Below are 27,310 nucleotides of genomic sequence, written 5' to 3'. Positions count from 1 at the left end.
ACAGTATAACGACACAATATATTCTAAAACTGAGGATATTGTTGATGTTTTTGGGAAAATCTATACTAAGGTGTATGAGGGGCAAACTGATAGGTCTCTACATAACCAGAATAAAAGTTTTCTGCAAAAAATTAACTTTCCAGAATTAGCAGAGAGCCTGCAAAGTGACCTGATTAAACCTATTTCTAAAGAAGAAATAGTATATACAATTCAACAGATGAAAGCACATAAGTCGCCAGGGCCTGATGGTATTACAGTTGAATTTTACAAAGAGTTTGCTGATAGTTTGGGACAAGAATTGTCTCATGTATTTAATTATATAACTAAAAATAAAATTAGTGACCCCCACCTCAATGCGTCAAAAACAATTTTCATACATAAAACCAATTCAGATCCCCTTAACCCAGATAATTACAGACCAATAGCACTAATGAATGTGGATATGAAAATTTTAACATCAATTATAGCATCGAGACTAAAGAAGGTTTTGATATATCTAATTTCTAAGGAACAAGCTGGATTTATGGCAACTAGACAAACTAGCGATAACACACTTACACTGCATAATATGATGACGTATGCTAAACAAAACAACTTTATTATCTATGCTCTTACAATAGATGCCCAGAAAGCATTTGATAGAGTAGACATAAATTTTTTGTTTGATGTGTTACCCTATTTTAACTTGCCCCAAGAATTCATTCAGATACTACAAATATTATATAGTAATCCATACACTACGCTATACATCAATAGGACTTATTCTAACAGAATACAGATTAAAAATGGTACTCGTCAGGGTTGTCCCATGTCCCCCTTATTGTTTAACCTATATCTAGAACCCCTATTTTTATATATCAAGCAAAATTTGTATCATAATGCACCAATAATTTATAGGAATAAAATATTAATGTCAGCATTCGCCGATGATCTTATTATTTATTGTACAACCCCAATTTTGGACAGTGAAAAGATATTAAAGCTCATAAATGAATTTTTGGTAGTTTCTAATTATAAAATTAACTTACAGAAAATGAATATTTTCCCGTTAAGAACCCCAAAACCTTTTTCATTAATGGCCCTGATGGGGAAGTTAACATGTAAAGAAAATATTAAATATTTGGGTATCAACTTCTCTACGGATAATAAGGACTTTTATAACAATAATGTTAAACGAGTATGGGAACACATAATAGCTGATTGTGACAGATGGAAGAATTTAAAACTACCGATATTAGCAAAAGTATCAATAGTGAAAATGAATATACTACCACAAATGTTATACATATTTAGGTCTGCCCAATTATCAATTTCAAAAACTGTTTTTAAACAAATGCATAAAGATCTAGCTAAATTTATCTGGAACCCAAAAAGAACTAGAATATCTTATGAGAAATTAATGACCCCTAAAACAAGAGGGGGACTTGAGCTACCAAACTTTGAAGCATATTATTTGATTGTAAACGCTAATCGAATTTTAAGAATTGCTAATTATGATGTAACGAATACAAAATGGATACCAACTTGGGTGGTCTTGAATCATAAGCATATTTTGGATAGGAAAATAAATCCTAAAGCATTACCCTTTATGGACAAAATTAGTCTGATAAAATATGGGGTCATGGACCACATAATAACCTGTGTCTCATCTTTGCAAACTTTATTTCAGTCCGTAGATTTATTGCAATATATGATGGTTCTTCAACCTTTCCACAGGAATCCTAATTTTAAACTAAATAATCAGCTGATCAATCTCAGCAAATTTCCATTAATAGTTAATCTGACTCTGTTTGATGTTTTTAATAAACTTGACCTATCGGCTTTACAAATTAGACAGGAAATGAATCTACCTAGAAGTTACATTGTTATAATGAGACAAGTTAAAGAACTTGCCTTGAGCTATTTTAGGAACTTTAAACCTGCAGCCGGATTTGTAGATAAGTGCTCTGAATTGTGGCAAGCTATCCAACAAGACACTAAATTTATAGCAACTGCATACAAATTAATTAAGGATTTGAAATTTCAGGACAAAATTTTGCTTTTAGAGTATTGGGTAAACAAAGTAACAGTAACAGACAATCAGATATTAAAAGCAATTGATATAACTAGGAAATCAGTTTCTTTTCAAAAACTGATGTACACGCAATTGATGATTTGGAACAATGCATATTACACACATCTTAGATTACATAAATTTAACCCTAGGAATTCTCCAATTTGTCCATACTGTGCAGATCAAACAGCGGATCTTCTTCATATGTTCTGGAGTTGTAAATGCGTATATAAACTTTGGAACTCTCTTAAAGTACAACTGCAAAAGATGGGTTATCAAAGTTCTACACTGTCATGGGAATTTATGATTCCACACATTCCTCCAAGAGAGCTTTCCAGATCGCAAACTATTATTTGTATGAATATTTTTTTGCTGATGAAACTCTATATAGCCACAAATTGGCTAGAACCACATAAGACATCATGGAATAATTTTAAGCTTGTGGCTATAAAACATATACTAGCACATAAATTATTTCTGAAACAAACTAACAAAAATATTAATAACCCGAAAATATGGGAAAAGGTCTTCAATATTATATTAGCATGATACTGATTTTAGGAATATATTAAATGTAGGAAGCATTTCATGTAGATATTGTATAAATGGTTTGTAGTAGTTATAGTGTATTATGTGTGTGATGTTTATTGTATTTTTGTAATGTTTTTGGAAAATATATTTCAATAAAAATTTATTATGGAAAAAAAAAAGAACTGCTGAATCCCAAAAATGTGTAATGGTCTAAGGATGTTCACTTTGTGTAGACACTTCCGCAGTGTCCATGTTGAATGATTGGCAACAGTGAATGATGACATTGGAGAGATGTCATTTTACATTTACAGGGTGTACATGTAGGTCTCTAAAGTGTAAAAATGCATGTACACAGTGCAAAATTCAAAAGTTCGCTTTATTGCATAAATATTCTACTTTATTGTTTGTTAAAATGTATCATATCTGTCTGCATTGTTAAAATGTATTTTTTATCTTTCATCTTGTTTACATGATGTGACACTTAACACAACCATGGGAAACAGTGCAAAGAATGGCAGGTTTCTCGGTGCTTGTCACACAACTATTCCTGTGGCCGAACTAGAGTATAGAAGGTCCAAGGTTCTACTACAGGGTCTGCAACTTTTTACCTACTTTTTGAGCTGTACATAGTATTTGTGTGATGTCACTACTTTTCACCTACTTTTTGAGCTGTATACAGTATTTGTGTGATGTCACAGGCATGGGCAAAAGTAATATGATCCCTTGTGTTCACCTTATTTCAGCGTTGGTACACACTGTGCACTAATGAGTACTAAAGGAGTTCATATATTCAGTAAAGTAGTAGATGTTTTTCATAGGTGCTAATTACAGCATAAGCAGGTGATTTTCAGCGCTGTGAAGTTATTCAACAAGCTGTAAACCATCCATGTAGCCTACATTCTGTTTTTTTCCTGCATACTTCAATACCATGGGAGTAGACACAAGGAAATTTTAGGCTTGAAATAAAATTGTCTCACCTGATATATTTGCAAGTTAAGTCCTGAACCTAGAATGTATTCAGTAATAATATTATGGTATATCCCTGTATATCTTAACTTGGTGCAGTATTGAAGTAAATGTTGGTGGATTTGTACAGAAAGTACCTTAACATTTGAAAGCAGACACTTATTTTACTTATATGTGTCCATATCTAAGGTTTTCTTTCTTACTCCTCTTGTTATTAATTGAACTTTTTGCGTAATACATCACAGAGCGCAAATAGCTTAAACACGTAATGACTGTGTTTATCGGGTTTGCTCAAAGTGCAACAGGCCGCCTATGAAGCAGACAGCCAAAATTAGTAATCAGATACATTCAATTAATGTCCTTGGCCATTATGAAAAACTGGCCTGGAGTACAGATGGTACTGGGTTCTAGTACAGAGTGTGCTACCTTTATTTTACTGCCGTGACATTGCAGCTTACAGCAATGACTGCAACAAAGAATAATGTTTCCTCAACATTCTTGTAGCAACAGGTGTAAGTGTAGGAATGGTATATGCATGGTCCTGGGTTCAAGTACTTTATATACCATATAGTATTATTTTTACTGATGTTAGCAATGTGGTTAACGGTGTGCCCTGCTTACCAGCTAGCAAACAGGTATAACTTACATGCGTGTACACTTTTATTTATTTTTTTATTTATTTACATTTGTTGACCGGGAGTGTCCGACTGGACGTAGGTCCATTTTCAGCGGAGACCCGGGGACAAAAGATCCACAGTTAAAATAAACAGACAGTAGTTACATTGGATTACATAGTGATTAACAATTTAACATAGCAATTACTTACAACATATTTACAGATGAAGAACATAGTACATCAGTAGACATCTAGAATCTTTATCTGTGAAGTACATAACAGACATTAACAAATGTTACAATAAGAAGTTCCTGCTGTATAATAAGTACTAGGCTTATGAGCATCTGAGCTTGCTATAATCAAGGTAGTTAGTGGAGTGGAAAGAAAGGTAGTGGTTGGATGGGGTGGGTGATATTAGAGTGGGAGTTGCAAGGGCATAGCCATCATGTTTTTAGGTGCGCTTTTAGTAAAGTTTTGAAGTGGGTGCATGATGGTAAGGAGGTAATTGCGGGTGGAAGGGAGTTCCATAATTTGGCTATGGTGCAAGAGAATAGTGCTTCACCAGCAGAGTTATTGGCTTTAGTGATCTGCAAGTGATTTTTGTTGCTGGATCTTAGTGGTCTGGTGGTGCGATAGGGCTGGAGTAGATTCTGGAGGGATGGGACATTTAGAGGATGGCTTACTAGTTTGTGGGCGAGTGAGAGTTGATACCACTGAAGGAGGTGAGGGAGTTCAAGCCAGCCCAGTTCAGCAAGTGAAAGACAGTGGTGACTATGGTAGGATGCCCCTGTGGCCAATTTGGCAATTTTGTTGTAGCAGGTCTCTAGCTTGTTTAGATCGCATTGCCTTAGGTTGGTATATATTGGAGAGGCATAAAGTAGGGTGGAGATAAGGCGGGAATTTGCTATTGAAATATTTGCTGCTTTGGTGAGAAGTTGCTTATTTCTGTATAACGCTCCTAGTTTTTTGTGGACTTTTTTATGGTCGTGGATATGTGAATGTCAAATTTTAGTTTATTGTTTATTTCCACTCCTAGCAATTTGGTGTGTTCAGTTGGGTATATAGTGGTGTTGTCTTTTGCAGTGATGTTAAAGTGAGAGTTGTTTTGAGTATGTTTAGTGGGTTGGAAGATGAGTAGTTTAGTTTTGTTTGGGTTGAGTATTAACTGGGCATCAGATAACCAAGTTTCAACAGAGAAAAAGGCTTCCTGTGTGACTTTTTGCAGTTTGGATAAGGACTGGGCTGAGCAGATGATGGTTGAGTCATCTGCATATTGTATGAGTGTGCCATGTTTGCTGGCAGAGGCTAGATTATTGGTGTAAACAGAGAAGAGAAGGGGTCCAAGGATGGATCTTTGGGGAAACCCTATGTAGACAGGTAGTTGGGAAGATATGTCATTCTGCCATACAACGGATTTTTGGCGGTCAGACAGGTAACTCTGAAACCAGTTGTTGACTGATTGAGAGAAGGTTAGGTTATTGAGGACAGAGATAAGTTGTTTGTGTGGGACCATGTCAAATGCTTTAGATAGGTCTAGGAAAGTAGCAGAGGAGAGATAGCCATTGTTTTTATGCTGAAGGATAGTGTTAATAAAGGAGAGTAAGGCAGTGGTGGTGCTATGGTTTGGTCGGAAACCATGTTGAGTACTGGAAAGGAGGTTGTTAGTAAGGAGGTATTCTGAGACCTGAGAGTGTATGCATCTCTCTAGTATTTTGGAGAGTGGAGAGAGAAGAGCTATAGGGCAGTAATTGGTTAGTTCTGTGGAGGGTCCGCCTTTGTGGAGGGGAATTATATGCGATACTTTCCACAGTGTGGGAACATAACTTTCTGACAGAGATCGGTTAATCAAGATGGATACTGGGTAAGCCAGAGCATCAGCTGCGATTTGTAGGTATTCACTTGGGAGGTTGTCTGCTGCTAATATGGTGGGTTTAAGTTTAGTTAAGAGTTTTTTTTATGTTGGAGGTAGGTACAGGAGAAAAAGTGAAGGCAGTGGGGAGATTACTAGTTGAAGGTGTGGGCTGGAGGGGAGGGGGGTTGTGTTGTTTAGCTAGTGATAGTATGATTTGGGTGAAGTGTGTGTTGAATGAGGTAGCAATATTTTCTGAGGAGTGAGGGATGTTAGGAGGAGGGGTACTGACTTTACCTGGTTGGAGGATGGAGTTTATGGAGGACCAGAATTGTTTGGGGCTGTGTTGTGAGGAGTCTAGGGCAGACTGGTAGTATGGAAATTTGTCCTGTTTTATTAGCTTTTTGACTCTATTGCATAGTTGTAGGAATTTCTGTCTAGTTGAGGGGGTTTTAGTTTTGCGCCAGTGCTCCCAAGCTTTATCCCGGTTATTCATTTCTGACTTAGTGGTTTTCTGTAGCCATGGGGAGGGTTGTGCTTTGGTTCTGGAAAGTCTTATGGGGGCATGGTAATTAAGGATGCTCAGGAATCATCGTGCAAATCCACTGCTCATTGCACCATAGAACTGTCTATCTGATGCTTTCGTATTGGTGTTTATTGTCCATTTTCTTTGTATGACATAAGACTACATGTAAAAACACTGCAAATTCAGGGCACATTCTAAGTATACGTCATATATTCACATTACATATGTTGTCCCCCAACCAGTACAACCCTGGGGGCTCAGTATTTTTGCACACATATATCAATCACACTACAAACGTGTATTATATAGTGTGTGCTCCCTCATGGACAGGGCCAGTCAGTGGTGCTGACAACCTTGCCGTGCTAAACTCAAACATCCAATTATGCTCAGTAATGGTACTTGCAAAGAAGCCTAGCTGTGTAAAAACACATCTAGGACTCACTCTACAGTTAGGCTACTGGCCTCATATGAACTTATGGCTCTGTATGACTATGCAGGCCTCTCAACCTGTTTCCCCACATGGATGGCTGATGTCATCTACCATAAGTTAATCTGCAGCCATGTAAAAGTCAGAGTTGTGGTGTCATGCCAGCGTAAAGTACTGAGTTCTGTAGTTTGCATACTTAGACAGGTAGGAGTTATATTCGTGTGTGTGTGTGTGTGTGTGTGTGTGTGTGTGTGTGTGTGTGTGTGTGTGTGTGTGTGTGTGTATGTGTATGTGTGTATGTGCATGTGCGTGTGCATGTGCGTGTGTGTGTGTGTGTGTGTGTGTGTGTGTGTGTGTGTGTGTGTACGTATGTGTATGTGTGTGTGTGTGTGTGTGTGTGTGTGTGTGTGTGTGTGTGTGTGTGTGTGTGTGTGTGTGTGTGTGTGTGTGTGTGTGTGTGTCTCTAATCAACAGCGTAGACATGCTATCTTACAGCTACCATCTCCAATGGCATGGCTTGCCAGTATTTTGTTACCTGCACCTGCCTACACATCCATTACAGGCAGTCCTCCCACCTTCTTTCCAACATGTGTTGCTGACGTCATCCGCAATTAGGTTTATTGTGTCTGGATCACATTATCTGTTCCCTTTTGGACAGACCAGTGCACCAAGTGTTCAAAGTGTGTAGCTGCAGTGATAGCTCTTTGCAGGCTACAGGGTATCCATGTTTTCCCATATTTACAGTACTTGCTTATCCTTGCAGAGTCTATTCAAGTGTCTGGAAAATCCGCACGGGATTATATTGCTTGGGTATCTGCTAGACACCTCAGTTCAAAGATATTTTCTTCTACAGGGGAAAAAGTCTATAACTAGGCCTGTTTCAAGGGTTTCCACTCAGAGGTCAGTTTCTGCAAGGGAATACCTCAGGATTTTGTTTCTCCTGGCATCCTGTGATTCTGTGAGAAAGATAGAATGGTATCTGAATTCTCTTTGGTGGAAACTGCAAATGTCTCTAAAATCTTTGACAAGTGCAACTCATATCATAAGTACATTTGTGTAAAGAAGCAGTGTCTTTCAAACTAGACAACATGATAAAACTCTGAAACAAAAAAGTGCATTGATAGCAATGTGTGCTGTAGTATCACATCACTTCAGGAATTTTGTGAATAATAGTAGTCTACCCTGCTGTAGTGGCTTCCGATTTGCAACCACTTAGAACTTTACAGGTAGGTACGCTGCATCAAATTCAACACAGTGCTTAGCAACATTTTAAGTTGCAATCTGCTGTTTATAGTCCTTTGACCAGCACCTTATTCCCTCATGGTCTAGCAACTTTTTTTGTAAAAGAGATTATGTATTGATGTCTTCAGCCATGCTTGCTGTGAAGAGCTGTAATATTTTCTTGCTGATAAATTTCATAGGGTAGAATCTGTCTACTGTGCCTCATGCAATTTTTAATACAACATTCCTGGGTTGCCTTCAGCGGTAAAAAGAACCTTTCATTGTTCATACTGGCACAAGTTTTGTATTTTTCTAGTCAACATGCAGCTGTTCTCATTTGCACAAGGTCTTGCAGTAGCTAGTCCTCTCACTGCAGTACCTTGACTTGCAGGTGCCTTAATGGGTATCTTTTCAGAATATCTCTACTCATGTTTTCACCCTTAATTAATGCAGCTCTCCATAATTCTTGAAGTTGCTTTGTAAAAGGATCATTGATTGGGATTCATTGACCTTGACAAAGGGTGATATGTGTAGAAAACTAGTTTCTGATGGCTTTCAGTAGTACACAAATCAAACTGTTGCTGAACTTGATGGCCTCTTCCTGACTGAAAGTCACTCTATAGTCCCACATCCCACTGCTACCACACGCACACACACACACACACACACACACACACACACACACACACACACACACACACACACACACACACACACATGCACAAAAAAAAAAACTAGACCCTTGATTCCCAAAGCTTTTTCTGCAGTGAGTTGGGACTAGTAACTGTACCCTGCATCCTTCTGCAAAGTGTTATATAAGTTTGGCATTCTCCTTTAGGGTTTCCTTTGTGACCACATTTTCAAACGCATGTTTGACTGGCAGTCCTGAAGTAATACTGGCAAAAGTGTAGAACACAAATAAATGTGTTTATCTGCAAGATAATATGGCTGAGCTGAGAGCATGCTTGAGGAGTTAACTGTACTTGAAATATACCCAGACATTTTCAGTTTCTCAAGTCTTGAGTTGTGCCTTCCTGTTTGATTTTTAAAACCAAAACTGAGAGTTCACCTTGGTGTTTTGTAATTGGTCTAGGCCATGGCCAGGGATAGGGTTAGATGTCGGAGAAGATCAGAATACCTGTCAAAATTACTAATAGTCCTGCACCCAATGTCTCCTATCAAAGGTCACGCATTTAAATGTGAGTGCACAGCCTGTGAGATATCGGTGGATGCAAATGCTAGTCATAAGTGTCGACACAAGTATGCATTTGTGTATTATTCAGGACACTCAAATTAAAGCCTGTTGATCACAGCTGCTTTGTATTCTTTGATTTTCTGCCAGCTTGCTTGCTACATATGTTGACTGATTTGTTTTTTGTGGACATTTAAGAAAAATGCACCTACTGATGCTGGCTTTTGATTTTCAGGGAAATCCAGAGCCTAACCCATGCCTTGGAGTGTTTGGCCTCAGCTTGCATACTACTGAAAGGGATCTGTGAGAAGTATTTTCCCGTTATGGACCCCTGGCTGGAGTAAATGTTGTGTATGATCAGCGAACAGGCAGTCAAGAGGTTTTGCTTTGGTTTATTTTGAAAGACTTGAGGATGCTAAAGAGGTAAGAGAATACAAACTTTGCTTTCTTGATGTGTAACTGAGCATGTTTCATTTGTGACTGATGGTGACAGAATGGTCTTGCCATTCCGCATTAAGCCATGCAACAACTAGTTATTTAAGTGGTTTGTTTATATCACCAGGGTGGGGTTATACACGCGAGTATGAGTTTGTGTAATATTTCAGGCATGTTTTGTGGTATACATTGAGAGAATGGTTGTGCACTTGTTTTGGCTGGGTGTGCCTCCTTTGTAACTAGGTGTCCCAGAAATATTGATAGAATTAGTGCAGTCTGTGTAGGGACTCATTGACAAAAGTACAAACAGTGTTTGGAATCCTGGGGGGGCACCGTATAGGTGACACTCTGAACAGGAACATCATCAAACTGTAGAGGAATGGAATGCAGAACTTAAAAGTATGTGAGATGAAACAGTACATTCAAAACTTTGTGGTCATGGCAGCAAATGGAACATCAGAAAAATCTGAAACAGTGTAACAAATTAACAGCTTCAAGTGCCTTGGAGTGGTGGTTGAGAAGGGGATTCTGCGGTGGTCAACACTGGAATCAAAAGGGTTACAGCTGGCTGACATAGCATCATCATGGGTAAACTGTGACCAGTATTTTTTTAATGGTACAGAATGTTAGGTAGTGAAGGCATAGTTATTGAGGCTTTAGATCAGATGTTCACTAGTCCATTGCTGTCTTGATTTATTCTGACAAGTTTCGACTGGATTTCAGTGTGTTGAGGCTAACGTCATGCAGAGTTCTCAGGTTTGTCTTGCAGAGATTAGTGCAATTGTTGCTGAAGTGTAAGTCTAGTTTGATCCTGAGATTTCAGACATCTCTATTGTTAATCACCTCTGTGTCCAGCTAAAAGAGAAAAGCATCCTTCATCTTCAATGTATCCATCCCCACTTACAAGTCAATGCATCCCAGTGTACACCGGGAAGCAGGATGTACCTCAAATGACTTCTTGGGTGGGGGGGGGGGCTGGGTGGGTGGTTGCCTGGTTTTCTTTGCGGTTGGATTTCATGGAAGGCAGCATCACTTTAAGAAGTCCCCACACTATTTCTTTTGCTGGGCATTTCTCTAAATGTTTAAAAGCCGTGCAGAAGGACATTATTAAATCTTTGAAGCTAAACATCCTTTGACTTGCTTCATGATATCCTTGCTTGTCAGTTTCTTGTGTTTTCTCCTATTAACCTGGGAAGCTTGGGCATTCTAAAGCAGTGTAGCAACTGCCTCATGTACACAGACAACCCTCTCCTCTTACCTCCCAGCACTCACACTTGTGAGAGATGTGCTTATATCTCCAAATTGGAAGCCATGCACTCTCCAGCCAAGACAGGAATAGCTGGTCAAGAGGAGAAGGTCAACACCTGCACCACACCACATGGAACACATAGCCCTCCAGAACTCCCACTATCACAGCCTTCATATAAAAACACAAACCGCACATCCACCTTCATGGAGGCTCACAATAGAAAGCTACCCAAACAGCAGAGACCTCCAAGGCAGAAATGCACTCAACCACCACAACACAGCACAAAACACAAGACAGACAACTCACCTACACAGTCTACCCCTTAACCTAAACCCCTAAGGCAAAACAGCTTGCGCAATACAATAAACATAAGTGACTCAATAGTGAGGCACACTGATGTCCCACTCACTAGGTTGAATAAGAAGAAGGTAACAGTCAGCTGTCTATCAGGAGCCAGATTCCGACACATAACACATGCACTCAGGTCACTCCACAAGTATAAGTATGACTCTGTCATTGTCCATATGGGTGTGAATGATCTGAGATGCACCTCCCTGGACTACATGAAAAGAGACATGATGAAGCTCTTGGATTGTTGCCCAGGCAGGTATGACCCTAGCCCTGAGCAGCATCCTACCGTCACCCAAATTATACCACAGTACAAGCAGAAAATTATTTGATTTCAACAATTGGCTAAGTTTCCGGTGTCATTCTAAGGGGGTCCAGTATCTGTCTGCTTGGGATGACATTGACAGAACTTGATGCTTTGCCAGATATGGCCTGCATCTGTCACCCCTGGATTTCCGGGTACTGGCTAAGGCTCTTGTCTCTCCTATAGTGCCTTTTTAGGAGGTGATCCAAGGACCAAATTACTACCATAACAGCTATAAATAAATGCAATGTGAGGGTTATGCTGCTCAACACTAGAAGTCTAAATCTCAAGATACACTCGTTCAAAGTACTCCTCAAAATGGAGAACATCGATATTTGTGCTGTAACGAAGACCTGGTTTAAAGCAGCAGAAAGTGCCCCTGTGCTACCAGGCTATAACTCATTCCACACCTTTTGGCCCCAGATCATAGACTGAAGCAACAAAGGTAGTGGTGTCTCCATATTCATAAAGGATGTGCATACCTCCAGACTAGTAGCACAGCGTAATGCATCTGAGATACTCCAGGTACAACTAGCATTGGGAAAGGTGGCGATTCAGGTCAGAAAGTCATGCTGGATGGACAGGTTCATAACTCAGAGACTGCCCATGCTCTGGAATAGACTTCCCATACGTGTCAAGCAGAGCACCTCACTAGCCCTCTTCAAGAGAAATCTTGATGAGTGGATGGGAAATAGAAAGTTCACCCTGGGGACCACTCCAGTGGATCTCCTTGATAGAGGCACTGGGAACTAATGACTTATAGCTCAATGCCAGGGCACTTCTATGGGCTAGGCTTGTAAAGGTCCCAGGGCCATTAGCCTAGGACACACCTATGAAGCTATGAACTATAAGTCACCCAGCAGACATGTAAAAGTTAGACTTGTACTGTGGCTCTTGCATAGAGTACTGTGTTCTATAGCCTGTACATCCTAGATAGGTAGAGGTTCTGTTTTTACTGCAGTCAACTGGGTGTGTGTATCTCTACTAAACAGAGTAGACATCGTATCCTACAGAGTCTTTTCCAGTGGCATGGCTTGCTAGTCTTTGAATACTTGCACAAGCCTCCACATCCATTTCATGCAGCCTTCCCAACTTCTTGTCTCTCACATGGCTTGCTGATGTCATCCACTATAAACTGACCTGACACCTTATGCATAGTACTGTGTTTTGTAGTCTGTGTACTTTGAAAGGCAGGGGTCTGTTCTCACTGCAGTAAACATTGTGTGTGTGTAAGCTGTTACTTGATATTACAATTATCTTTTTACTCCAACAAGCGGGATACTGTTATCATATGCTCAACAGACAATGCTAATGTACCACCACATGCTCAACAAACAGTAGCCATTCAGTCCATCCACATCACATACGTGACTGCGGATGTTACAGTCCCACCCCTTCCATTTCTATAGCAGATTATTGTATATACAGCCATCGCAACAGGCCAGGTTTAGACACTGGGCTGCAGCCCAGGCAGATGTCACCTAAGGTTCATAGGAGGTTACTAGGCTATCGGACCTAGGGCTTTTATAAGCCTAGACATTTTATACCATTGTTTTCTTATTGACCACCTTATATGGTCTATCTTTTTCAGTATTTTCCCCTTACTATACACATCCACTTTTTCCCCTGGCATTTCATGCGCTTACCACTTGCTACACCTGACTGCTGCTTGTTGTTTTAATTTTTGCCTCACATTCCTTCTACTCCCAACATTTGGAATTTACAAGACGATGCCCTGTGCAAGTAAACATGGAATACATTTTGAACAAGCAGCCAAAACCCTTTTACACAAAGTTGCTCACTACACCTGACTGCTGTTCATTGTTTTAATTTTTCCCTCACATCCTTTCTACTCCCACCATCTGGAATTTATGGGATTATGCCCTGTGCAAGCAAACACAGAATACATTTTGAACAAGAAGCCAAAACCCTTTTACGCAAAGTTGGTGCATGTTGTACTGCACTTTTTAGAACTGTTACTTACTATTTTTTCATATCAGCTTAGTGACCTGCACACAATGCCAGGACTTACTCTTGGAACCAAGTTCCCCTCCTGCCTCCTTTTCTCTTACTTTTTTCTTTCCCCTCTTCACCATGAGATGGCAGCATTTCCTCACTTCTCAACATTTCCCTAAACCATAGCAGTCCCTGAGCCAACTCCCCAGTCTCATTCTGATAAACTGAGTAAAAAGGCAGTATCTTAATATATCTGCATTAGACATTCCCAGTTCTATAGTCTTTATCTTTAGTTGTTTTTGGCCTCAGGATTATATCTATCAGAATTAAATGGCGTAGCATCAAACTTCTCATTCTTTTCATACAGCCACCATTAATTAGCCATTTGTTACCTGTTCACACCAGAAGCACACTGATTGTTTTTCCCTTGCTTTCCACAGTCGGGCTAACCCACTTCATTTGCCCTTGCTATGCTCAGGCTCACTCTGTTCCCCTACCCTACCCCATTTCTACCCACCCCCAGTTTCCTCTAGTTTATACCTATCCAGGCCACACATCTTACTCCACACCCATCCCACCTCTCCAATCACTATTCTAGAAAATTCTATGTTCCCTCTACCTTGACTATTTATTATTTCCTCTACAACTATATAATTTCCTTACACCACAACTATGACACCCACACCTCATACTCCCCTCCCTCCTCCTCCATAACCTTCTCTCTCTCACATACTATATCTTCTACCACCCATCACTTTTTCCCAATACCCCATCTATATCACTCTACAACACCTAATTTCATTCAATATTTTATTCTTTCATAGCATCCTTCTTCATTACACCTAATAATTAGCATTTTTCTGTTTTCTTTTGAGCATGATGCAAATAAAACCTTTCATCTTCATTGCAGCTCTACTGTCTCTACTACTAGTATCTATGTATTACACCTCCTACCACTCCCACTATACTATAATCAACCCCTTCCCTACACTGCCCTTGATACACTACCTCCACAACTCCAGTAACACAGTGTATATCTCCCCACAACTATTCAGTAGTCGCTCATCCCATTGGACTGCAGGTCTGCAGTCCCCCAGCATGAAAGGAAAAATAAAGAACATTTTAAAAAAAAATTTTTTTTTCTCTTTTATATACAGTAATACTAATGTATACTGCTGGCTGGCCACTTACTTAGCTGCGAGTCTGACTACCTCATTGAAGTCCTGGAACTGTGCATGATCGGCGAGTTCCAGGTTTTAATTAAAAAAAACATAGTTTCTGTAAATCTAGACTGCTGTAAAAGCAGTTCAGATTAAGGAGAGAAGGCATCAGTGTGATGCCCAGAAGTCTATGCGGTTTGTAACTGCATAGAAATGGAAGGGGGTGGAACTGAAATGTCTACAGTTATGTATGTGATTTGGATGGACTGAATGGCTACTGATTGGTTCTCGCTCTCTTCCCGCTCTTTGCGTGCTGGGAAAAGAGTGAGAAACCATCACTACAGATGGTTGTTAATGTGTTTGGTTTACACTGACTTACAGCATTTAGCATATGGATGCAGAGATTATTCTAATAATCTAATTCTAATTCTAATTCATTTGGTCGGACTGACTGACACACTAGTGAAAGAAAAAGGCAGTAATCTGACAGCTGAGTGAGCTGACTGACTTGCATTTTTACTCTTTTCTTAAGTTGGTATGTATGCATTGATTGCCAAATGCCAAATGATTAAATGTGTATGTAAACTGAAATGTGTGATTGTTGATGCATAAACTTTCTAGCATCAGATCAGTATTGTGATGTAGGCAACGTGTTTAGGTTCTAATTGGGTAAGCTTATTTTGCTGACATTTAAGAATGTTTTTTCCCTGTTATATATTTCAGAATGTATTTCATGTATTACTGCATCTGTTTTTCTTGCAGTTAAATGACTTTTAACTCTGCTGACACTTAACTTTTATTTATCTTCAATTTTAAATCCTTTACTTTTCTTAAAACTCAGCATAAGAGGATGGCTTCTCCCTCAGTCCTGTGCCCATGTTTGTGATGAAAAATTATATTTACCTTCTACTTTTTAGGGTGTTGATTTTATCAATATATTGGTAAAAGAGAGTGTTTTGGCATTAACATAGCCAGACTTCAAGCTGAATTATGTTATTGTTTATGTTACTGGTGTTGACATAGGCTGTTATATATATATTGTAAATAACTGTAATGAGGGTGTGGACCAGAAATGTGGATATATAACTACAAAAATGGAATCATAAAAAAATGGATCATTTAGATATATCCCATGTGCCTCTGATACAAGAGGTTTGGGAGGTCACTTAGTGGAAGTTCTAGCTTTGCTGGAGTTTTCATTTTGTTTTTACTGATTGGGTTTTCAGTGGCCTTCTCACTCATTGTTTTAGTTTGTTGTTTGGGATATTTTTGCAGTGACCCTAATGATAATGGACATCAGCTGGGTATAACAGCCCTGTGTTTCTAATGCTTAGTCAAACACTCTGCTAATGCTGTGCTGATAAGGTCATAACAAGGCCGAAATATGCATATCCACAGCTAGTGGGGTTTGTCTTTATTGGCCTGAAATCGTCCATTAAAATGCCAAAACAAGTCATGGACAATCAGAATCGCCAGTTAGCTGAAACACCTGATGTTCATAAGGATCATTTGCATATATCCCATGTGCCTCTAATATAAGAGGTTTGGGAGGTCACTTAGTGGAAGTTTTAGCTTTGCTGAAGTTTTCATTTTTTTTTTTACTAAATTACAAGTGCTTGAATCAGATAAAAGGAAAACCTACTGATCTATTTCAGGGAATTGGGTCTTGCCCCCCCCCCCCTGAACTGATGTTTTCAGTAGTAACCTCCCCAGGATTTGGATATTTTTGGATTGAATGATTGTGTGCTGATTAAACAAGATGCAATTATTCATAGTAAACCCCAGACATATTCAGCCAGTATCTTTAAAAATATCACTTCTCTATAATATTTTTCAAAACACTAGGAAAGTACTGTTTTTTTTTTTATTTGTTCAGAACCAATTATTTATTTCCCATTTCTCTGTTGCATGGGATTGCTTGACTATAATAAAATGCAGATGTATGATAGGGGGTTAGATACTCTCACAGCCCATGCATAAAGCATTCAGAAAATGCTTATCTGAGATATTTTGATCATGATATTGTGCATTTGTTGTGGAATATTCACCACTTTTAGGGTTTGTTTCAGTGCTTTGGTTAGTTCCTTCATGTAATTATTTCAGCGGAATTTGCAGAATGTTTCTTTGATGCTGCACATTATTTGAGAGTTAAGGCTAAGTTTTTCTTTAGTATCTTGGAACTATATTATTTCTTATGTTCCCCTGAGCTGTGCCTGCAAATGGTCTGGGTCTATATTATAACATCGAAATCTACAAAGATCGAATGTTATAATATTGACCCCATTATGTCTAACGCTGAAAACAGCGAAGGTGCAGGACACTGAATTCTTTCCCAGGGAAAGAATTCGGTGGGCCGTTGCTGTGGCTTCGCTGTTTTCAGCATTTGATATGTTGGAACATTATGGGTCGGGTTCAGGTAAGTGTGCGATTGTGTGTAGGTTAGGAGTGGGTTAGGTGAGTTAGGGTTAGGGTGTGGGTCAGATAAGTGTGCGGTTGTGTGTAGGTTAGGGTTAGGGGTGGGTTAGGTGAGTTAGGGTTAGGGTGCGGGTGAGGAGAGTGTGCGATAGTGACGGACCTTAAGGTTAGGGTTGAGTTAAGGTAAGTGGATAGCTAGTAGTGTATGTAAAGTTTAGTTTAGGTTTAGGTGTAGGATTTTAAGTGTATGTGTGTGGATTGCTGTTTTGTGTGTGTGTTTGTGTTGTGTGTATGTTTCTCGGAATAGCAAATTTTTTCCCTGGGAAAAATTAGCTATTCTGACTGTTCAATGTTTTTGGATTTCGGTGTTTAGGGTTCAATATTCTAACATTCGATCTTTGTAGATTTTGATGTTATAACATAGACCCAAATGGTCTATAGTGATCAGTGTACTACCCCAGTAAACAAACTAATATATATATTAAATGTTTCTAGTAATATATTGATGGACTGATTGTCAACTGTCCAGATTTTCACAGAATGTCCAGATTTCTGGATCATTTCTTTGGTCTGCTTGTCATAAAATCTCTAGTTTTCTGGCAAATTATTTAGGACTGAAGTTAGTAATAATGACAGACATTTGAGTTTCAGATTTCATGCTTCTTAAAAAAACATGCTAATGGTTAACCTGTTACTCTAGCAACTTTGTAAGTTTATAAGAGCAATATTTAAAACCACTCCCTATTTGGTCCTTTCCTTTGTACCCCATTTTTTCTGACTTTGTCTAGATTTCTTGCACCAAGAGGTAATGTGAGGCTGTCAGTCTGTGTTTTATATATGTTCTAGCAATTTAGAGATATGATTGTAAGCCATAAACTGTTAAGAATGAAATTTGGTTATTCAGGAATTCATACCTGCCCCTATATTTAATTGTGTCATAATCACTGAAGCACATTAAAATATATCCCTAGGCAATGCTGGAGCAGCTGGACTAATGATGATTGCAAAGAAAGAAAGAAAATAGGTGATGGAGAATATATAAATGATAACTGGTTTGTAAATATATTTCTGCCTATGTCATTTAGTTTGTTTAGTATTGTGTTTCAAACATGCAGCCGTGTATTCTAGTGAAGTGGTGTTTCTGAATATCCCACTTAAAATTGTGTGACACAGTTTAGGGTTTTATGTGGGTTTTGTGCTTATTTCATTCAGTGCAGCCCCCACCATTCTGTCTTTCACAGTATATGTATGTCAGCAGCACCCATGGAGGCAAAGAGCCTGTGTGTGTGTGTGTGTGTGTGTGTGTGTGTGTGTGTGTGTGTGTGTGTGTGTGTGTGTGTGTGTGTGTGTGTGTGTGTGTGTGTGTGTGTGTGTGTGTGCGTGTGTGTATACAGATTTTTGCATCACATTTTGGTCCGTTTTTTATAAAATTGTGGTTTTCTGGCGAATTAGTGGCAAATCATTAAAGACTAAAGTTAGAAAATAATGACAGACATCTGAGTTTCATGTTTCCCACTTTTATTTATTTATGGCTTTGTCCAGATTTCTTGCTCTGAGGTTGAGAGCATGACTAATGTGTCAGGGCCATCACCGTCAGCCAGAGACATTTCAAATTTTGACATACTTGTTGTACCCCACTCCCCCATTTAGTGATTCTGGATGTGTCCAAGCAAGGCGAAGAACAGTTATGCAGTGTAAGTGTGCAAAGTATCCCCCATCAAAGGTAGACACAAGTACTACAGTGGCTTTACATTTATCCTTGATTTTGCAGAATGTTCTGATTTTCTGTCATATTTTTATACTGTTGATTTATGCTTCTTATTATTCAGAAAATGCATATTGTTGCAGTGTATGTTGCTCTGTGTTTAAGTAGCAATGTTTTAATGACCATCAGGTAAGCTTGTATGAGATTGTAAGATGCAAGTAAGCTTTAATATGCATACTGTTAAAGAATTACCAACATTGAAAGTCTTTTTGTTGTTGTCATTCAGAGAATATTTACATAGCTAGATAACGTATAAGCCTTAGGTATTGAAATGCATATGATAGTATTTGTAATAAGGGATAGGATTACAGTATTTTCAGAAGCTTGTTACATTTGTTGGAGCCTTGTAGTCATTTTTGCAGAATGCTAACCTGTCATGTGTGGTCCATAACTTTGCAGTAATCCTTTAAGCAATTTATCTTGAATTTGTTTCTTGTTTGCTGTTCATTTTTTACTTTGATCATGTTTTCCACATGAAACAAGTAGATAGTTGTTGTCAGGCAGCAGCACAGCAGGTCTTTTTTGGATAAGAAACATTTTTACAAGCGGGGGTAATTGGTATCACAGAGATAGCTACTTTCAGCATGTCACTTGGTACTTTTATAAAGCTGAATATGAACTATAATTAGAACTGCAGTGCAAGAAGTGGTTTGAGTTGAGTGCTGCTTTTTTTATATACTTTATTTCAACTGGGATTCTAGTAATGTATTTAAAAAGTAATTTATTTTTTCATGCCTCACAACCATTTTGTTTCCATCTAGATATTAAGTAAGCTGTCATGTAACCAATGCATTGAATTTTTTTTTCTTCTCCACTTAATTTTGTGTTGATTGGACTCTCATAATGACGGCTTGGTACCCAGGGCAATGTATTTAATTAAAGTCCCAGTTTTTGTGGTTTTAAGCATAGCTCTGCCCCTTTCTAGTGGGCCACACCCCTTCCCATTAGCCCCACCCATTTAGCTGTCTCCTGCAGCCCCCCTTTGACTTGAAGTCACCAGGTGCCACTGAAACTATTTAACATGTCTAACTCACTTCATTTCTCTTACATATAATTTAATATCCCTAGTTTTTCCCTTTGCCAGTATGAACTCCATAGACTTCTCTACAAACTAAAGTTCCTTACACTCCACTGCCACACACACAAACTCTAATCTGATATTCACCCGAACCCTGGCCCTGCACTCTCCACATCCTCAAACCCTCCTCACTCTCCAGATTCAGTTTCAAACATCACCCTTCCACCATTCCACAGACAATACTCTGACATACTTGTAATACACTTTAACCTCTGAAGCCTCCTAAATAAAGTTCATGATTTCGACACTACCATTGCCCACTACTCCCCAGATATAGCTATTATCACCGAAATGTGGCTCAAGCCCCATATAGAAAACATAGAAATACTTCCTCCTGGCTACAGTATCCTAAGAAAGGAGAAAGGACAGATTGTCCAAACGTGGTGGTTGCATAGCTATAATGTTCAAAGACAACTTTAATTTAGTACAACTTAATACCTCTCTATCTCATCTCCCGAAATCCCAACAACTCAAAAAGACATTAATACTTGTAAATCCATTATATTTATAGCCATTTACCCCCCCCCCCGCTAATAACCTCACTCACACTGAAAACATCCTGGAATGGGCCTCCTCCTCTTTTCTCAAGAAACTATGATATTTGGTGACTTTAACCTTGACTGGCTTACCTGCTCTTCTTCCTCTCCCACCAACGTTATTAACTTATTTGTCTTTACTCAAAATATCACCCAGCCTACCCTTACAGACAAAGATTCCAACCAACATTCTATACTTGACTGGATTCTAACAAACCCATTAATAGTTATGTCACTGGTTGCCTCCCAGACTCCCTAAGTAATCACCACCCAACCTATCTTATCAGAAAACATACTCATAGTACTAACAATGTTACATTTCACTATGTGCGTAACAAGAAGCACTTTTCCCCACCTTATTTAACATACGTTTAAAAGAATATGACCGGTCACCTCTAAAAACTCTTCAATTAGATCTTGCAGTTCAGGATTTCAATGTTGCTTTTCTGCAGGTACTTAACAACCTTGCTCCACTAAGGGAAGTACGTGCTAAATGTAAAAAATGACCATACTTATCCAAGGAAACTATTCTTCTACTTAAGCAAAAAGACAAAGCCTGGACTCTATATCACAAAAACAAATATAACACTAATTATACCTCCTATTAGCAGCTCAGAAATCGAGTCAAAAACAAATTAGACAAGCCAAAAAACATACTTTCAAACTTCCCAACTGAGATACCAAAATAACCCCCAATGATTCTGAAAAACAATAAATCACCTTCTCAACCCAGGGAAACCCACCACTCCATCCCCTACAACAAACTACCATACAGACTGTATAGCTACCCAATTCAACACCTACTTTATTACCCCAATAACCACATTATAGGTTCATAGGTTCATAGGTTCATACTAGGCTATCTGCCCAAGGGCATTTATAAGCCTAGCCCATAGTTATTTGGCTTTCGCCACCCCTTTAGTTTGAATAAAACTATGCCTATTATTTTGCTGTGCCTCTGTCAAGCAGTGACACTGAAGTAATCCCTGGGGTATATCTGCGATCCCCCATCCATTGGTCAAGATTCCTCTTGAACAAGGCCAGCAAGGTGCTCTGCCTCACATGTACCGGGATTTTGTTCCACAGCATAGGGAGTCTCTGGGTGATGAATCTGTCCCTCCAGCACGTTCTATTAATAACCGTGTCAAGGTTTAAGTCTCCCGCCCTTGTGTTTAAGTCTCCCGCCCTTGTGGGACAAAACAGAAAATTCACTCCTCTCCATACCTCCTCCTTCTTGGCCTGACACTTCTCCTTTCTCTCTTAAACCAATCCAAAATAGTTATATACAAAACCTTCTAAGTAAAATAAAACCCTGCTCTCTCTCTGCAGACAAGTTACCAGGTGAATTTCTAAAACGTTCTGCTTCATCCATCTCTTATCCTGTATCTATACTTATTACCCACTCAGTTTCTGAAGAGTATGTCTCCCTCCTCTGGAAAATATCCCATATCATATCCCTTCATAAAGGAGGAACATCCAGAGATCTATCTAACTACAGACCAACAGCCATCCTTTTCCCACCAGCCAAAATCTTAGAAAAATGCTTACATAAACAAACATTAGACTACCTACTAAAGAACAACCGCTGATCAGATTCCGAGCATGGCTTTTGCCCCAAACACAGTACTATACTGCTCTATTAAGTTTCACTAATCCCATTAATCTCCTCAAAAACAAACAAAAAAAAACCATCTCTGGCACCTTATATAATATGTCAAAGGCTTTTGACACCATCTCTCATCAATTACTTTTCAACAAACTTTCTAGATTCAATTTTAGCACTGAAACATTAGGCTGGTTTCATAGTTATCTCTCTAACCATAAACAAACTACCTTTTGGGATAACAATCTCTATCCCTTACTGCTCATTACTGTTGGTGACCCACATGGTTCTATTCTTGGCCCTCTTCTTTTCATCATTTTTACTAATGATATGTGATCTGCAGCTAATCCTGGCTCTATCATTCAAAATGCAGATGATTCTTTCCTAATCTCCTCTGCCCCCACTCTGAATGAGCTCCAAAATAAAACCCAGAATGCCCTGCACAGTATTGAAAAATACCTAACAATCCATCAACTCATTTTAAACCCTACCAAAACCAAGCTTATGGTCTTTTCCAATTCTTCCACAACAAATAAACAAGCTCCACTTTCTATCTGTTCATCCGTCACAGTTATTGAACCCATAGACCAAACAAAACTTCCTGGTGTTTGATAGTCACATAGTCCTAACAATCAAAAAAGTCCATATTTAACTAGGTGCTTTTTATCAGGCTAAACCATATCTCACCAATCATGCTAGACTCACCACAGCTAGGACTCATCTCCTATCTACATTATTGTACTGTTCTCAAATATTCACTAACCTTCATAAATCAGATGTAAACAACCTCAAATCTTGCTATAATAAAATTGCTAAATTTCCTGCAAACCTCCCACATAGATCACATCACTGTACTGCACTTCAACAACTTGGCTGAATTGAACTCCCTCACTTACTCACTCTTAATCAGTTAATTGTTGCAGACTGTGTTATCCATAATCCTGACCACTGTCCAGCCCTATCTGGCCTTGTTCAACCCTATACTAATCTGACCTCACTTTGATCAGCTGATAAATTACTACTCAATTTTAGTAAATCTCATAACTTTCATGGTAACTCACTATACAACCATTCAGTATCTAAAGCTTGGAATTCACTTCCACAGCAAACTCTATCCTGTCCTGATAAGCATAACTTCAAACAGCATCTACTAAAATACTACTCAAACCACTGGCTATGTTCTTACATTTCCTCTGGCTAAGCTATCTCCATTCTGCTCAATCTGTTATATTCTACTTTTATTTTTTTCCTATCTCTTATGCTTTGAATTAGTATCCTATTAATTACTTCACTGATCAATACTAGACAAAAAATATTTATTTATTTATTATTGTACTATGTAATCTGAATTTATTTCATATTTTTGATATTTCTTATTGTTTCATATTTGTACCATGTTTTTTTTTATCAATGTTTTATTCAGTTACTTGTAACTTTACTCAGTTGTACAAAGTGTATATCGTTTCTGTTTTTTTTTTTTATCTTAATTTTTGTAATCATTGCTTTGGAGCTTTTATCCCTGGGTCTCTGCTGAAAAGTCAGAAATTACCTGGTTAACAAATGTAAAATAAATAAAATTAAATATATCTGCAGCGCAAGTGTATGATCAGCATCTGAGGTCTCTTCAGCTTCTGCAGGTGTCTGGTGAGGTACATACAGAAGGGAGTTTTGTATTCTATTATGGGTCTGATGAGGGATGACTACAGAGGAGTTATAACATTTTTAGCTTTGGATGTGATGCCCTTACTTACGAGATGTGTAACATAGCAGACCTTCCTTACCACTGTGGACAGATGATGATAGAAGTCAAGGTTGCTATCAACCTGTGTTCCCAAAACCCTCACCACAGGGTTTCAGCTAAAGGGGGTACTGTTATCATTGCAATGTACAGGGACTTCCCCTTGGCTGAAAGGGATGGCAACACATTATTTTGCATTTATTTTCAGTCTGTGGCTTTGTCACCAATCATTTGTCTGTGTAAGACTTTTTTGTAGTATGTCAACATCATTGGTGGATTCAATGATTACACCCAGTTTGCAGTCAGTGGTGAACATGGTATACCACAGGCCAGCTATTTTCCCCTGGACATCTAAAAAATACATTCTGAACAGAAGGGGGCCCAGCACAGATCCTTGAGGTGTACCTGTGGTAACTGATCTGCTGTTAGAGGTAGAACCCCCCAACTTTGACTGTATGTGTTCTGTCATTGATCCATTTGGCTGCCCATCTAGTGAATATGGGTTAATTTCCAGTTTTTAATTTCTCCAAATATTTTGAGTTTCTAATACCATCCAAGAAACAGGTGTGGAACAGCTAAACATACTGGTAAACCAACACAAAATTAAATCCAGTAACAAAAGGAACAGCACGACCATCCATATAAAACAGGGTTTAGTACATCAAGCTTTCAAGGTGAAACTCTTTTTCAAGAAAGAATCACTATATTAAAACCACAGAATAAATATGCAACACCAGCCAATCACATAACATAACTCATAAACACATTATATAATTATGCAATAATTAATATAATTAACTAAGCCTAATTTGTTAAAAAACTTAATGTACTAAAATACTTCATTACAACCTAAAAAACTTCATAAAACAAATATATTGTTCTAACTGACATATGCTTGTTTTAACTTTAAAATGGGTTTAATGCTGTTAGTTTTATTAAGCTCTGGGTAGACATCAGATCTAAAAAAGTTTATCCATTTGTATTCTGCTCTCTCTGTGGCATTCACAATGTCCCCTCCCCTCGTATTCTAGCAAAATCTCTGTAGTATCCTAAATTTAAAAGCATGCTCATTTCCACAATGTAAAATATGCTTGCTAAGCTCATTTGTCTTAACCCCTCTTCTTATGTCAGATAAATGGGAGGCAATTCTCTCCTTGAATTTGCAGTTGTTTTTTCCAATATAAAAACATAAACATTTCCCACAATTAGCCAAATAAACAAAATTTTGACTATTGCATGTCCCAGATGCCTTAAAAATAAAATTAATAAATAAATAAAACAACTCTGTTGACACTGCTAAAGCTGCCAAGGAACAGGAGGCAAAACAAAGTAAAATCTACGGCAAGACACCATGGCTTGATTACTGTTAATTGTAAAACTTGAACAAGGCAGGCACTATATGTAAAACACAACTTTAATGCATAAAAAGCATAATAGAACGAAAAGCGTTTTCAGCTAAATTACCCTTCATCAGATCGTAAAATTACATTCATTTGACATCACTTAAATATAAAGTATATCCAATCATAGTCATTTCTAAAACAATATAACTAATAGAAAACATTTCCTACTAGTTAAAACATTCATTACTGGATCATCCAATCAAAAAACTTCAGTAAAAACAACATACCAATGATTCGTGTTGGGTGGAGTTAGGACAGCAACCATGTTGTATTCAGCTGTCGTAACATATGTCATAACATATGCAAATTAGGTCTTCCAAAAGAAACTCATTATTGGTCTTTCTAATGGAGGAACTGCCAATTGTAAATTGTTAAGCAGAGCGATTCTTTGACTAATGATTGTAGGTTACTGAACATCAAGCACACTAATGCAAAAAAACTTAAACAAAAAACTTTCCAGCCATTTATATACTGTTTTAGGGAGTTCAGAGCCATACTGAACATCTAGCAATAGCTTCCGTAATGAAGAGCTAAGTTAAAAAGTGTACTCATTACAGGATGCAACTAGGGATGCAGGTATAACTTCGATCATCAAATATGATAGGTTTAAAAATACCATTGACAATCAGATAAATGTCAAGTAACTAGAATATAAAACAATAGTTTCCATTGTAAAGCACTAAATCTAAAATATATATATATATATATATATATATATATATATATATATATATATATATATATATTTATTCAATACAAAATGTAATTAAAAACAAAATTATAGCTCCAGTCAATGATTGCGATTATTATACAGAATACTATAAATGATCAGGTAATTACCTTCCAGTGATTTGTGACAACGAAATAACGTCAAAAGCAAATACATTCATAATATGAAATTAGCCAAAAAGAGGGAATAACTTCTCATCAAATATTGGCTGACACTAATTAACAGATGGAAGTGAACATGAAACATAGTTTCATAATAACGAGCAGTACTATTCCTATTCCAAAGGGGGTTAAGCATAACAAAATAATAAGAGCACAGCCATATACAGCTACCTTTACATACATTTCAAGTTCAAACACTACGGTCAAAAAAAGGGACTACAATATTAGGGATTGCCATAGATATTACTGAAAGGGTTCAAAATCCAAAATTAAACCTGAGGGAGAAATTAACTAATAACAGAGCTAATATAGAATATAGAACAATAAAACAAAAACCAAACCATAAGCAACTATTCCAAAAAGGAATAAGCATATCTCAATACATAGCCATATATACATCCAACTAATAAGTTGAGGCAAACTACATAAACATATAGTACTGGACAAATTCAGTCCAAACTTAGAAAAGTTATAATTTCTAAACATAAATTCACTGGAGACTGTTACCAGGCATAAATGAAAAATACCTTCACAATAACAAGCATGTCAAGCTATAATGCGATAAGGACAATCTACCAATCATAAACAGGAATGTCACAAAGTATAGAGCATACATTTCCATTTAGGATACAGATCAAATCATAAGCAGCTGTTTCAAAAAAAGTTTTTGAGCATACCTAAGTACAGGGTTAAATATAAAATCAACTGATCACTGGAAGCATAATACATAAGCACATAGAAAACTCTTAATAATGCTAAATAAATTAATTTCAAAACAGAATCAATCTCAAGAAATTAATTTCTTCTGTTGTAGGTTAACTGAAAGCTATTGGTCAAGCTTGAAACATACGTAAAGCTAGTTGTATATGGCTGTGTTTTTATTATTGTATTATGCTTAACCCCCTTTGGAATAGGAATAGTATTGTTCGTTATTATGAAGGTATGTTTCATGTTCACTTCCGTCTGTTAATTAGTGTCAACCAATATTTGATGAGAAGTCATTCCCTCTTTTTGGCTAATTTCGTATTATGAATGTATTTTCTTTTGA

Source organism: Protopterus annectens, chromosome 3.part0 (assembly GCF_019279795.1).
Source record: "Protopterus annectens isolate FY-2018-M chromosome 3.part0, PAN1.0, whole genome shotgun sequence".
NCBI lineage: Eukaryota > Metazoa > Chordata > Ceratodontiformes > Protopteridae > Protopterus > Protopterus annectens.
This window is presented reverse-complemented; position numbering follows the sequence as displayed.